This window comes from Capra hircus, chromosome 23, assembly GCF_001704415.2.
Source record: "Capra hircus breed San Clemente chromosome 23, ASM170441v1, whole genome shotgun sequence".
In the NCBI taxonomy this organism is placed as follows: domain Eukaryota; kingdom Metazoa; phylum Chordata; class Mammalia; order Artiodactyla; family Bovidae; genus Capra; species Capra hircus.
The window spans coordinates 18,622,913-18,635,531 of record NC_030830.1 but is presented as its reverse complement, the minus strand read 5'-3'; the positions used below and the strand labels follow the sequence as shown (position 1 = coordinate 18,635,531).

At 42.3% G+C, this 12,619-nt stretch overlaps 1 non-coding gene across 1 annotated transcript; it reads left to right on the top strand.

Moving 5' to 3' along the window:
• On the top strand, positions 8,739-8,812 carry TRNAI-AAU. The gene has a single exon. It is a non-coding gene; the product is annotated as a tRNA-Ile (tRNA).

The window sequence follows — 12,619 nt, the reverse complement described above, 5'->3', positions numbered from 1 at the left end:
AATTCTCTGAAATAGAGCTTCCTTTCTGGAACTCAGCAATAGTCAGCATTCTGAAGGAGGCCTCACTTGGAGCCTCAGAAGAAGCAAACCACACTAATGAGATCTGAAGTCACTCAGGAAGCCTAAGGCAGAAAGGCAAAAAGGTTTTAGAATGCTGTCCAAGCTTAGACCTGGACACACAGGCCACAGGAGACATGGGGGTCTCTGGGAGAATCATGTGATCCAAGATCAGATAGTTCTGGAATGTTCTTCAGACACTGAATTGAATCTCCTATTTGTGAGCAACCAGGACCAGCTCAGTAGGTCAGACTCACCCTGACTTCAAGGTCCTTGATTTGCTCTAGGATGTTCTCTTCACAGTGTAATCTCAGTGGCTTTTTTTGTCCAAAATTACAGAATGTAAATAGCTAAAACTTCCTCCTTTGGGTCTAGGAATACAATTTTTAGCAGTTGTCTTTGTATGTGTTTTGTTGCTTTGTTTTTGCAGAGAAAGTAGCATATCTTTCTTTTATTATCTGTCTTGGCCAGAGTGTAGTTCTATTTACAGTGGACAGTTTCCCAGAAATTGTTTTCATGAGAAATCCTTTCCAGTTTCCTGTCCCCAGTTTTGCCGCTTAGCCAGTTCACAGTTCTGGCGGTTTCACAGAACTTCCAACAGAGCGCTTTGGAGAATTGAATAACCTTGGGATGAAGATGTAAAATACACTCATAAGTTAAGAAGTTCTTTTGAAATGTGTGTTTTTTTTTTTTTCCTCACCTAGATTTTGATCTTCTTCCTAGTACTTCTACTCTACTAATGAATTTGGGAGACCCAAAGAGGGAGGGAAAACAGGAAAAGGAAGCTGTTTAAAATAACCCCATCCCAAAGCAGTCACACAGGTGGGTCTGGCTCAGTTTCTTTGGGGCGGGGGGGTCACTGCTCCTTTCCCTGGGTCCTGGTGTACACAAGGTTTTGCTTGTGCGTCTCTTGCGGGTATGGGGTTTAATTTTAAACATGACTGCACCCAGTGGCACCCCACTCCAGTACTCTTGCCTGGAAAATCCCATGGATGGAGGAGCTTGGTAGGCTGCAGTCCATGCTAAGGGTCGACACGACTGAGCGACTTCCCTTTCATTTTTCACTTTTATGCACTGGAGAAGGAAATGGCAACCCACTCCAGTGTTATTGCCTGGAGAATCCCAGGGATGGGGGAGCCTGGTGGGCTGCCATCTATGGGGTCACACAGGGTCGGACATGACTGAAGTGACTTAGCAGCACCCCTCCTACCATCTTGCTGCGGCTTCTCCTTTGCCCTTGGATGTGGAGTAACTTTTTTTGGTGGGTTCCAACATTCAGAGGATGAGATGGTTGCATGGAATCACTGATTCAATGGACATGAGTTTGAGCAAACTCTGGGAGATAGGGAAGGAGGCAAGCCTGGCATGCTGCAGTCCATGGGCTCACAAAGAATCGGACACAACTTAGTGACTGAACAACAACAAAAGCAGTCACTGTTCACCCCTTCCTCCCTGTCTCCTCCTTGGGAGTTTAACTTTCATCAGAGTTCTAAATGGTTTCTCAGACTCTCTGTGCCACTGTGAGGCTTCCATACTCTTCCACACATCAACATTCCCCCTAGGAGATGTTCTTTTTCTTTCCTCCTGGATGGACACCTGTGGGTTTGGAGCTGTAAAAGGTCAAGTGAATGTGTATGGATACTATGCAGTGGGAAAAAAAAGTTGGTGGGGAAAATGCTGGTAACTTATTATCATGTTTTAAAGCTTCTTTGATTTTAAAATATGTCCAATCTTCTTTCTCAGTCAACTTTTCTCAATTTTAGGAAGAAGTGGGAGGTAAAAAATCTTAGAAAATGACTCCTTTGATGGCTCTGAAGACTCAGACTCTACTGACAGGACTGTATGATGGGGCAGCAGTTCCAGATGTGAAAAATCAGTTCAGGATAATTTTCATTCAAAATGTCTTAACAACTGATCTCAGCATCACCTATTGACCACTGGCCTCGTCACACAGATGGTCAATATTATCCATGACTAAACATAGTTGAGGGTAGAAAAGGAAATGGATGTTTTGGGGATTGCTATAGACTGAATATGCTTCCCCCCACTGCCCCCAATATGTTGAAACCTAATCCCCAATGTGATGGTTTTGGGAGGCAGGTGCTTTAGGTCATTAAGTCATTCATGAGTAGAATTAGGTCCTTCTAAAAGAGATGGTAGAGAACTTCTTCACCCTTTCCTGCATCTGAGGATATAGTGAGAAGACAGCTGTCTGTGAGACAGGCAGCCAGGAAGCAAAATTTCACCAGAGTGAGAATCAACACTGGCCTCCATAACTGTGAGAAATAAATGCTTGTCTTTTAAGCCACTTGGTCTATGGTATTTTTGTTACATAATCCATACGCACTAAAACTGGGATAAGACACAAGTGAGGCTCACAAGACTGAGCCAGTTCTGGAAAAGTAAACCCATTCATTTGTGATCAGTTTGCACAATATAAATTTGCCTAAAATATTCACTTAAAACAACAATAATCAGCTTTCAACTTTAGAACACATGGTAAGGTGGTGACAGTCTCTGTAGACTAATTTATAACATATGATTGAAGAGTTGATAGGTAGGGTAGGTAAGCTATACAGTTAATTCAGCCAGCTGAAAGCTCAGTTGCTTCTGATGCTCTTTCTGACTGAATATAGAGAAAATGGCAATCAGTAGCTGCATACCAGGTGCCAGGGTGTGTGTACATTTTCTCCACTAGTGAAAAGACATCGGGCTAACAGATGCAACTGACATAATCACTTAACCAGATTTACAATAACTGTCATTCTCTATAACAGATTTATCCTCTATACTTGAGTAAATGAATTGAATAGAAATTTGGTGAATCTGTGACCCTGTACATTTCAAGCTGTTGATGTTGGCACTAATCTCAGCTATCCCTCCAGGAATATCAGTTTTGTGCTTGGTTTAATTGTTTTCATAGACAAAATTCTGGTGGCGTCTAATTGGCCTTTTATTCCATAATAACCTTCACTCCACCAGTCATGGAAATGACATAGAGATTCTGTCTGGAGTTGGGAAAGTAATCACAGGGTGGACTCAGAGACCCACTATGCCCACAGTGAAATGGATCGGAGGCAAAAAACAAACAAACAAACAAACAAAACCCCAACCTTCATAGGTTGTCTGATCTTCATGAATACGTACTTTGCCCGATGGACAGCAGTGATATCTTGTATCTCTAGCAGTTGATGCCAGTTCAGAGCCATTGTCTAGTAACCCCTGAACAGTCTATTTCCCTTTCCCTAATGCACAATCGCTTTGGTGCATGAGCACAGATCCCTTTAGGAAAAGCTGGGGGGAAGAATAAGATTTCTCTTCAGTTAGAACTGGTTTAAGTTGGGAGACTTTCCTGCTAGGATCAAGGAGCCTTCAGAGTCAGTTCCTGGTGAAGCCTCTTTTCGTAGAAATCCCAATTCCAAAGAGAGCAACTGTTTCCGCGGCGCGGGCTCATCTCCGTCCTCTGATTTTGTCTCAGAGACGCGAGCTCGCAGCCCGGGTGGGAATCCACACAAAGAGAGAAGGGGGGACGCTACAGCGTAAACCAGGCATCACAGCGGGACTCTCGGGATAATTTCTTTCAAACAGCAAGTGCAAAGACTTGTGGGCTGTGTTAGTTTTTACATATAAGGAAGTTGAAATCTCGTAAATCAAGTAGCGGTGTCTAACAGTTTAGGAGAATATGTTCCCGCCCGCTTTCGAACCGGGGACCTTTCGCGTGTGAGGCGAACTACACTACGGAAACAGCTGATCTAAGTGGTTCTCCAGCCCTTACATAACTGAATAGGCTGCCTGTAGAGCCCAGGTTTGTTCATGTCTGTGAAGTTATGTTTACGGTTGCAGGGCATTTCCCTCCTTTTTTTCTCTGTTTATGAAAACAATCAAACAAACAAAACCCAACTCCTTTCATAACCCCAGTTCTTAAATAAATTCCAGGAGTGGAAAGCTAAGGCAACATCCTGGAGATTTTTTTTCTCTTTTTTTGTGTATTAAGGATATCTGTTCAAACTACCGCACAATGGCACTCATTGGTCTTCCCTGGTGGCTCAGATGATAAGTTTCTGCAAGGAATGCGGGACACCTAGGCTCTATCCCTGGGTCAGGAAGATCCCCTGGAGAAGGAAATGGCAACCCACTCCAGTACTCTTGCCTGGAAAACTCCATGGATGAAGGAGCCTGGTAAGCTACAGTCCATGGGGTCACAAAGAGTTGGAAACGGCTGAGCGACTTCACTTCACTTCTTCACTTCACACTCTAGCAAAGTAATGCTCAAAATTCTCTAAGCCAGGCTTCCACAGTAGGTGAACCAAGAATTTCCAGATGTTCAAGCTGGATTTAGAAAAGGCAGAGGAACCAGAGATCAAATTACCAACATCCGCTGGATACTGAGAAAGCAAGAGAGTTCCAGAAAAACATATACTTCTGCTTTATAGACTTCGCCAAAGCCTTTGACTGTGTGGATCACAAAAAACTGTGGAAAATTCTTCAAGAGATGGGAATACCAGTCCAAAATACCAAAATACCAGACCAAAAGGCTGACTTGCCTTTTGAGAAATCTGTATGCAGGTCAAGAGGCAACAGTTAGAACTGTATATGGAACAACAGACTGGTTCCAAATCGGGAAAAGAGTAGTCAAGGCTGCATAGTGTCACCCTGCTTATTTAACTTCTATGCAGAGTACATCATTTGAAATGCTGGACTGGATGAAGCACAAGCTGCAATCAAGATTGCCCAAAGAAATATCAATAACCTCAGACATGCAGATGACACCACCTTTATGGCAGAAAGTGAAGAACTAAAAAGACTCTTGATGAAAGTGAAAGAGGAGTGAAAAAGTTGGCTTAAAACTCAACATTCAAAAAACGAAGATCATGACATCTGGTCCAATCACTTCATGGCAAATAGATGGGGAAACAGTGGAAACAGTGACAGATTTTGGGCCCCAAAATCACTGCAGATGGGTTGGTGACTGCAGCCATGAAATTAAAAGATGCTTGCTCCTTGGAAGAAAAGCTATGACCAACCAAGACAGCATATTAGAAAGCAGAGACATTACTTTGCCAACAAAAGTCCATCTAGTCAAAGCTATGGTTTTTCCAGTAGTCATGTATAGATGTGAGAGTTGGACTATAAAGAAAGCTGGGTGTGGAAGAATTGATGCTTTTGAACTGTGGTGTTGGAGAAGACTCTTGAGAGTCCCTTGGACTGCAAGGGGATCCAACCAGTCATTCCTAAAGGAAATCAGTCCTGAATATTCCTTGGAAGGACTGATGCTGAAGCTGAAACTGCAATACTTTGGCCACCTGATGCGAAGAACTGACTCCTTGGAAAAGACCCTGCTGCTGGTCAAGATTGAAGGCAGGAGGAGAAGGGGACAACAGAAGATGAGATGGTTGGATGGCATCACTGACTCGATGGACATGAGTTTGAATAAGCTCCAGGAGTTGGTGATGGACAGGGAAGCCTGGTATGCTGCAGTCCATGGGATTGCAAAGAGCCAGACTGAGTGACTGAACTGAACTGAAGGATATTAGTTTTGTTGTTGTTGTCTGTTTGTTTGTTTTTTTTTTTTTTAAGCTCTGGTGCTTGGATTCAGACTCCACTGCTCTCCATAATTTACTGGTGTTATGGAATGAGAATTCTGCATGGTACAGTTTCCAAGACAGAATTTAAGTTACTCTTTTGAGGCCCCATTGGGAGTGATTTTTCATGCAGTCTTTTGTATAAATGAAGTCTTCCACCTCAGCATTTCTATACAAAATAGCACACTGTCATCTCCTGACCTCAAAATTTTCATCTCCTAGGTGACAACAAGGTTCACAATTTCCTTCACTATTTACTTCTAAAAATTGTTGGTGATATTATTCCCCAAAATTGCAAAAAGCAAGAGATAAGGATTACAAATGGATTTTATGTTTAAGTAGATATGCCAAGATAATGGAAGCTATGTATCCATATACAGAACTTTTCCATGGCACATAGTGTAAGTGCTTTCATTGGATAATGTTGCTCATCTGTCCTGATCATTTGTGTAGAAAATATACCAGTATCAGACACAAAAAACTGAAGAAAAGATCTTTTTAAAGGTAAAATGAAAATAATGCCTATGTGGAGAAAACCATCTCTGCTGTTTGACAGTCAGAAGTCATGGTGGTATTGGATTTTAAGCTCTAGAAGGGTGTGGGGAGGACCATGTGTGACTTTGGGACCATCCTGTTAGTAATGAAAACTAGACTTGATCATGGTAGATTATTAATAAACATTTATCAAATCAGGGGACAATATTAGAGGTAACTTTCTGAAATGTATCCAAATTTCATGTGACATTCTTTTGCCATGTAAATGCCTAGCAGTCTCACTTGGAAGTCAAAGCAAAATCTGGCAACACACCTTCACGGGTCAGCCATTTTCCTTCTTGAAGTTTTCCTGGTGTCATGTGGATATTATATCTCACTTCTAATTTAGTAAAAGAACAAAGCTAGCTATTTTAAAATACCAGTTGAATAAATGATATGTGATATAAGGATAACCTGAAACAATATGCAAAGCACTTGGCAACATTAGGCCCTTGAACGGTTAATTTCCTTACTGAGAGAGGCCAGTCTGTTCCATATATTCTAAAGGAAATAGTTTCAAGGAATGACACAAGCAGTTTTGGCACAGAAATCTGGAAATATTTTAAAAATATAAAGGACTGAGTTCCATTTTTGGTTAAGTTGTAGGAGGTTGCAAGAGTGTTGTCCTCTCAACCTAATAAGTAACCATAAGCTTTAGAGGAGTAGATTTTCTGAACCCATCAGGAGCTGAGGATACAAAAGAATCAAAGTAAACTGAATTCTAGAAAGAGGCCCTCATTGAAGAAAAGAAGTCTCTGGTTGTCTTTTTCTCTGGCAGATGGGCAGCCACAAAGGAGAAAAAGCCTGTGAAGACCAGATTAAGAGAAAGCAGAAGAAACTAAGAAATTTTAAAGGTATGCTGTAGGCTTGCTTGACCCAAACAGAATTACAAGTAGCCAAACCAGTTCTGGTTATTTCTGCTAGGGGTGAGTAGGTCAAAAGGGGGTGAGGGAAAAGACCAGAAAGTGGAAATAGCCACTGCGGCACTCTCTAGTTCAAAACCTTCTGAAGTTGGGGAGCAGGGCAGAAAAACAAACAGCAACCAGTACGAGGTACTTTGTATTTTAGCAGCCAACAGCCAAGACTAGAGAGCTGAGAGAAACCTCTCCAGGACTTAATGAGTGGAGAGAGCTCCCAGAGAAAAACAGCCTGGGAGAGGGAAGGAAAGCAAGAGATTGCCCAGTCACCCAAACAGCTGACATTCTGGCCTTTAAGCAGAGGGAGTTTTCTCAGGGTTTGGCAATCTGGGACAGTAGCAGTAAAGCTCAAAGAGAGGAGAAAAGACTACAGATCAAGAACTGTAGTAAAATTTTTTAATGAAAATAAATAAACACATACAATTAAAATTAAAAAATTGGTTTTCCCCACTCACTTTCCACCAAATTTTTACTAGTGCGCAAAGAAAATGAAGATAGCTACTAGTTCATAGGGTAGATGCTGATACAAAGTTAAAGATATATATTTCTTTATCAGTGTATCAATACTAAAGATAAGAAATACCATCTTACAGCTTTCTAAACAATTAAAAAGAAAATTTATAAATTGCATAATATAAGTAAATGAGTAGTTAACTTGTCTCATTAAAAGAAGTAGCTCTTTTTAGAATAATCTTTCAGATCTTACTCGATATACTGTATACATACATAAAATGAGTCAATTAACTTCAGATGCAAAAAAAGTACGGGGAAAAAAAAGAGAGAGAGAGAGAGAGAGGGTTTTAGGGTCCAAGAGAGAAAAGAAAGCAAGTAGAAATTTGTTGCACCGCTGGTCCCTGCCAGAGTTGACACGGCTTGCAGGTGGATCAGGCCAGGCTCAAAAGGGCAAAGATTTCCTAACTCCTTACTGTGTGTTGCCTGATCTCGGTTGGCTTTAGTTCCCTTGCCCCTTTCAGATTCCATTGTTTCTCCCTGGTCCGGATCACGGGCCCTGACTCGGACTCACCCTGGTCTCCACTTGTCTCGTCAAAGACTTGGAGGTTTTAGGATGGAGAAGTCAGTCCTTTTGCCTCCGGAGACCTCAACCCCGTTCTCTGTCGTCACCAAGTGTCCGATGGTCGGTACTGCAGCGTCAGGTCACGGTCCCGCTCGGGACGAACAGCTAGCTACAGACTTAGCTTTAGAGCAACCAGGCAACCCACCCTGAGGCCAAACGGCTAGAGCCCTCTAGGAAGAGGGGACCCGCCCGGAATTGTCTCCCGGAGCAGAGAATCCGTACCCCGCGGGCGGAAGCCGGATCCTCTGAGCCCTGCACTGCTGGGGTTCTGCGATGAGTTCTGTGATCCTCCCGCCGCCATCTCAGGCGTGCAGGAGCTTTGCGTTTACCCTAGGCCTTCTGGGAATAGTTGTAAGGAAGTAGTTGTTTCCGGACATCGATCTGCGTCTGCCTTGGTCGATTTGAGAAATAATGTTTTCCTGGGGAGAAGCAAGGTTCATCTGTGCCGGCAGCTGGGATTTATCTTTTCCTTTTATGGTAGGGAAAAAAAACATTTTTAAACCTTTCGTAAAGACGGCCTGCTTTAATTAGATCACCCTTTAAAGGAGGTAAGTAAAGCTTTTACGCAACTGTGGCCGGTTAGCTCAGTTGGTTAGAGCGTGGTGCTAATAACGCCAAGGTCGCGGGTTCGATCCCCGTACGGGCCACACGGGCAGTTATTTTTTTCCCCCTCTTTTTTATCCATAGACCACATCTCAGATGGAAAGTGCTGCCATGTCTCCAGTTACAGATAGTCCTAATATCACCAGCACTGAAAGATTTGTGTGTCTGTATTTTTTCTTTATAAAAAATAACGTGCCAGAGTCAGGATGAAAAGCTTTCAAAGAAGCTTGAACGAGGTAAGGTGGGCTGTATTTAGGAAAGAGGAGATAGGGAGAGTTAGAGAATTTCTTGCATCATCCTGGAAAAAACTTAAGCCAATAATGTTTTGATATAGTTTTTATTTCTGAAATGTAAAAACATCATTCCTCTGCATGGTAAGCTGCTCAGTTGGTTAGGGTATTGTTTTTATAGTGTTAAGCTGATTCGATCCCTTCGGGCAATTTCTCAATGTGGGAATATCTCAGGCTTGTTCCCGTAGCCTCAGACCAGCAACCGCGAATGCTCCGTGGTAAAAATGGTGCAATTTGGGTTGCATCTGACCGTTACTTCCCTGCTGCCACTTACCAAGTCATTTAAAACTCGTCTAAAATTTTTTGTTTTGGACGTTTATCATAAAATCTCTGGACTTCAGATGTGAATGACGAAAACGGCGTGTGCAGTAGGAGGTCAAGAGGCCCTGGGGCCGCTCTCAGTCGAAGCTCCTTACTCTCCTTGTCGGTCCTTTTTCTTGAAGTATGGCTCCTGGCCCTCTGTGTGCCCAGCACGAGCCTCCTCCTTTTTCTCCCCTCGACCCTTGCACTGTCCCTCAGACTCCCAACATATTTTTACTTTTTCTCTTGTTTAAAAGTACGGGGTAACTATGAAAGCATGTATGATATTAAGTAATGACCTAAGTAATGTCTCAAGCACAGTTCCAGGGACATAGTGGGTGCTTAACAAGCCCAAGATGGCAAGGCCTTTCTCTGTTTCAGTCAGCTCTGCATCCTTGGTATCAAAGCCAGCACCTGAAAAACTTTTTTTTTTAATTAATAAAGGATATCTATTACTCTATTGCATATTAAATAATATACTTATAGATTTGAAGTACAAGAAGGACTCAACAGGTCATTGCTATCTTTGGAGATGAAGGAGGCTACAGACCATGAAATGTGGACATTCACTAGGAACAGAATGTTAGCTGACAGCCTTCAAGGAATGAAAAATTCCTACAAATTTATCAGTGCCCACTGTTCATAATATGTTTGGAGTTCTGGTATCGTTTTGCCTGATATTAGGCAATGGCACCCCACTCCAGTACTCTTGCCTGGAAAATCCCATGGAGGGAGGAGCCTGGTGGGCTGCAGTCCATGCGGTCTCTAAGAGTCGGACACGACTGAGCGACTTCACTCTCACTTTCCACTTTCATGCATTGGAGAAGGAAATGGCAACCCACTCCAGTGTTCTTGCCTGGAGAATCCCAGGGATGGGGGAGCCTGGTGGGCTGCCGTCTATGGGGTCGCACAGAGTCGGACACGACTGAAGCGACTTAGTAGCAGCAGCAGCAGACAATAGCAGCAGAGTACACTGAGACATAATTTCAGTTACTTTTCTGCGGGGAGCCAGCGTGAGGAACTCCGCCCTGGGCAAAGGGCTGAAGGAGGCTCGGCATACGCAAAGGCAGGATCGAGCCTCAGGAAACCCCCTGTTCCCGAGCAGCTACCCCCAAAACCAGAGTCTGTTTTATGCTCTCACCTACACCTCTGACTTTACGGGGGGCTCTCCCCCATCACCATTTCTCTCGGAGAAGGAGTTAACTTACAGCTCCAGTTAATAAAAATTCCTGGGCATGACAAGAGTGTTTCAACTTACAAACTCCTCTGAAGGTTCTCTAGCCTGCCTGAGCGGGTTCGTCTGGCCGCATGTGATTGTTTACAGCCTCCCAACCGTGAGAGGCACGAGATGCTTTAAACTTTCTATATGCAGATTCTTTTGAAAAGTTAGAAAATTATTAGTATAGTGTAGTGGGTTGATTAGGAATTATATTGGTAAAGGGTTTTTCATTTATTGTGCCAATAATTACTGCTAATTCCCTGCCCTAGGTGTGACAAGGGTGTCTCAGGTCAAATCTCTCTGCTGGCAAACTATCTTGTGTGACAGGATTATCCATACTCCTGCCAAACACATGATTGTTTACTACCTCTCAACCATAAACAGCACAGAGAGTTTGGAGTATTTTGAAAGTCTTAATTAGCATAGGGCTTTTCTCATTGCTGAGTCAATGATTACCACCTGGCCTCCATATCCTTAGGCATCTGGGAATATATTAATCAATGTATTTGGAATATAGAAAAGGAAATATAGTAGTTTTTGATGTTAGCAATACTAGACTTTTTGAGTTAATGAATTTTCTCTTTTACTATAGATCACTGTACTTTGTTATAAATCACTGTGTCCTTGCTATGTAAAAATGTAACTTTATCACTATCTTAAGACTAAATAGATCTTAAGGGGAATACTGGTGAAGGGTTTTCATTTGTTGAGCCAATATTTGCTGCTAAATCTCCATATTCCTTGCCCTTATAATGAATATAACTAGCATATAGGAGAAATAAGTATTAACCTTTAAGATTAACCATGTTAAACCTTAGACTAAGTAAATTCCTTTCTTGATTGTAACCCACTACACCCTCACCCTATAGGAATGCAACTTTATTTGGAGGGTGGTGCCTGATTTAAGAAAAAATGACCCCTGGGAAAAATAAGTTTTCTGGTTGACTGACCGTTATCAGAAAGGATCATAAAATATCGGCAGGCCTCATGGCCAGAAGATAATGTAAAACCCCTAAGACCTTTATATAATTTAATATGAAGCACCTGATTGTGACAAGGGTCAGGTCTGCTGACCCCCACGTGACTCTGTATTCATCCCTATGTATAACAAAAAGTATATAAGGGAAACTGAAAAATAAAGAAATGGGATCAGTTTCTGGAAAGACTGATTTCCCCAGGTCATTCTTTCTTTCCCCTTCTGGCTGAATTCCCATCTGGAATGTGGGTACTCACCAAGCCTGCTAATTTTGCCTGGGCTTCTAAGATCGGACCGGGAAGGCCTCAGTGCCTCCTCTCCTTCAGGAGAACGGAAAGACGCCTGTGGCCTACGTAGGTGGTGATTGGTATTCCACGTAAACCAAGTTATTCAGCCTCTTTTTCTCCACTAATCTTCCTACTACACTATCCGTTTCTAATCTCTCTATGTATCTGTAATTAAACAAGTTTTTTTCCTAGGACGCCTACTCCGTCTCCCCTTCGAATTACCCTGGATCCACCAGGGCTGGACCCCGGCACTTTTCAAAATGTTAACTTGGTTGCACTTTGAATCTAACATCTAGGCAATTGGCTTTCAACTGAGGATTTACATTACTTACTTATGAAGTCTTATGAATATATAAATGTGTAGGACCTACTGCAGACTTACTGGAATGGCATAATCCGCTACTCCTCTTGACTACCATTTTTGCTCACATTCCTTGGGAAGTACATGGGTAAGAACTGCTATGGATAAACTAATGAAAATGACACCAGGTTTCCAATGAAGTATAAACAGGGTTTCAGGCATAATGCAGAACTACTTCTATGAAAGTGAAAAGACAATGACTCTGGTAAAACTCCAATTATAATGTTTGAAATATTTTTTTTAATAAAAGGGAAAAACAGTGTGTAGGCCAGTGCTATGCAGTGACATTTTAGCTAATAAACTCTGATATCATTTAACATTCAAGAAATCGATAACCTATTTATGATTTATTTCCCCAAAATATCATTAAGCTCCCAATTTCCACTCCCAGAAGGTTCTACTAACGCACAAACAAATA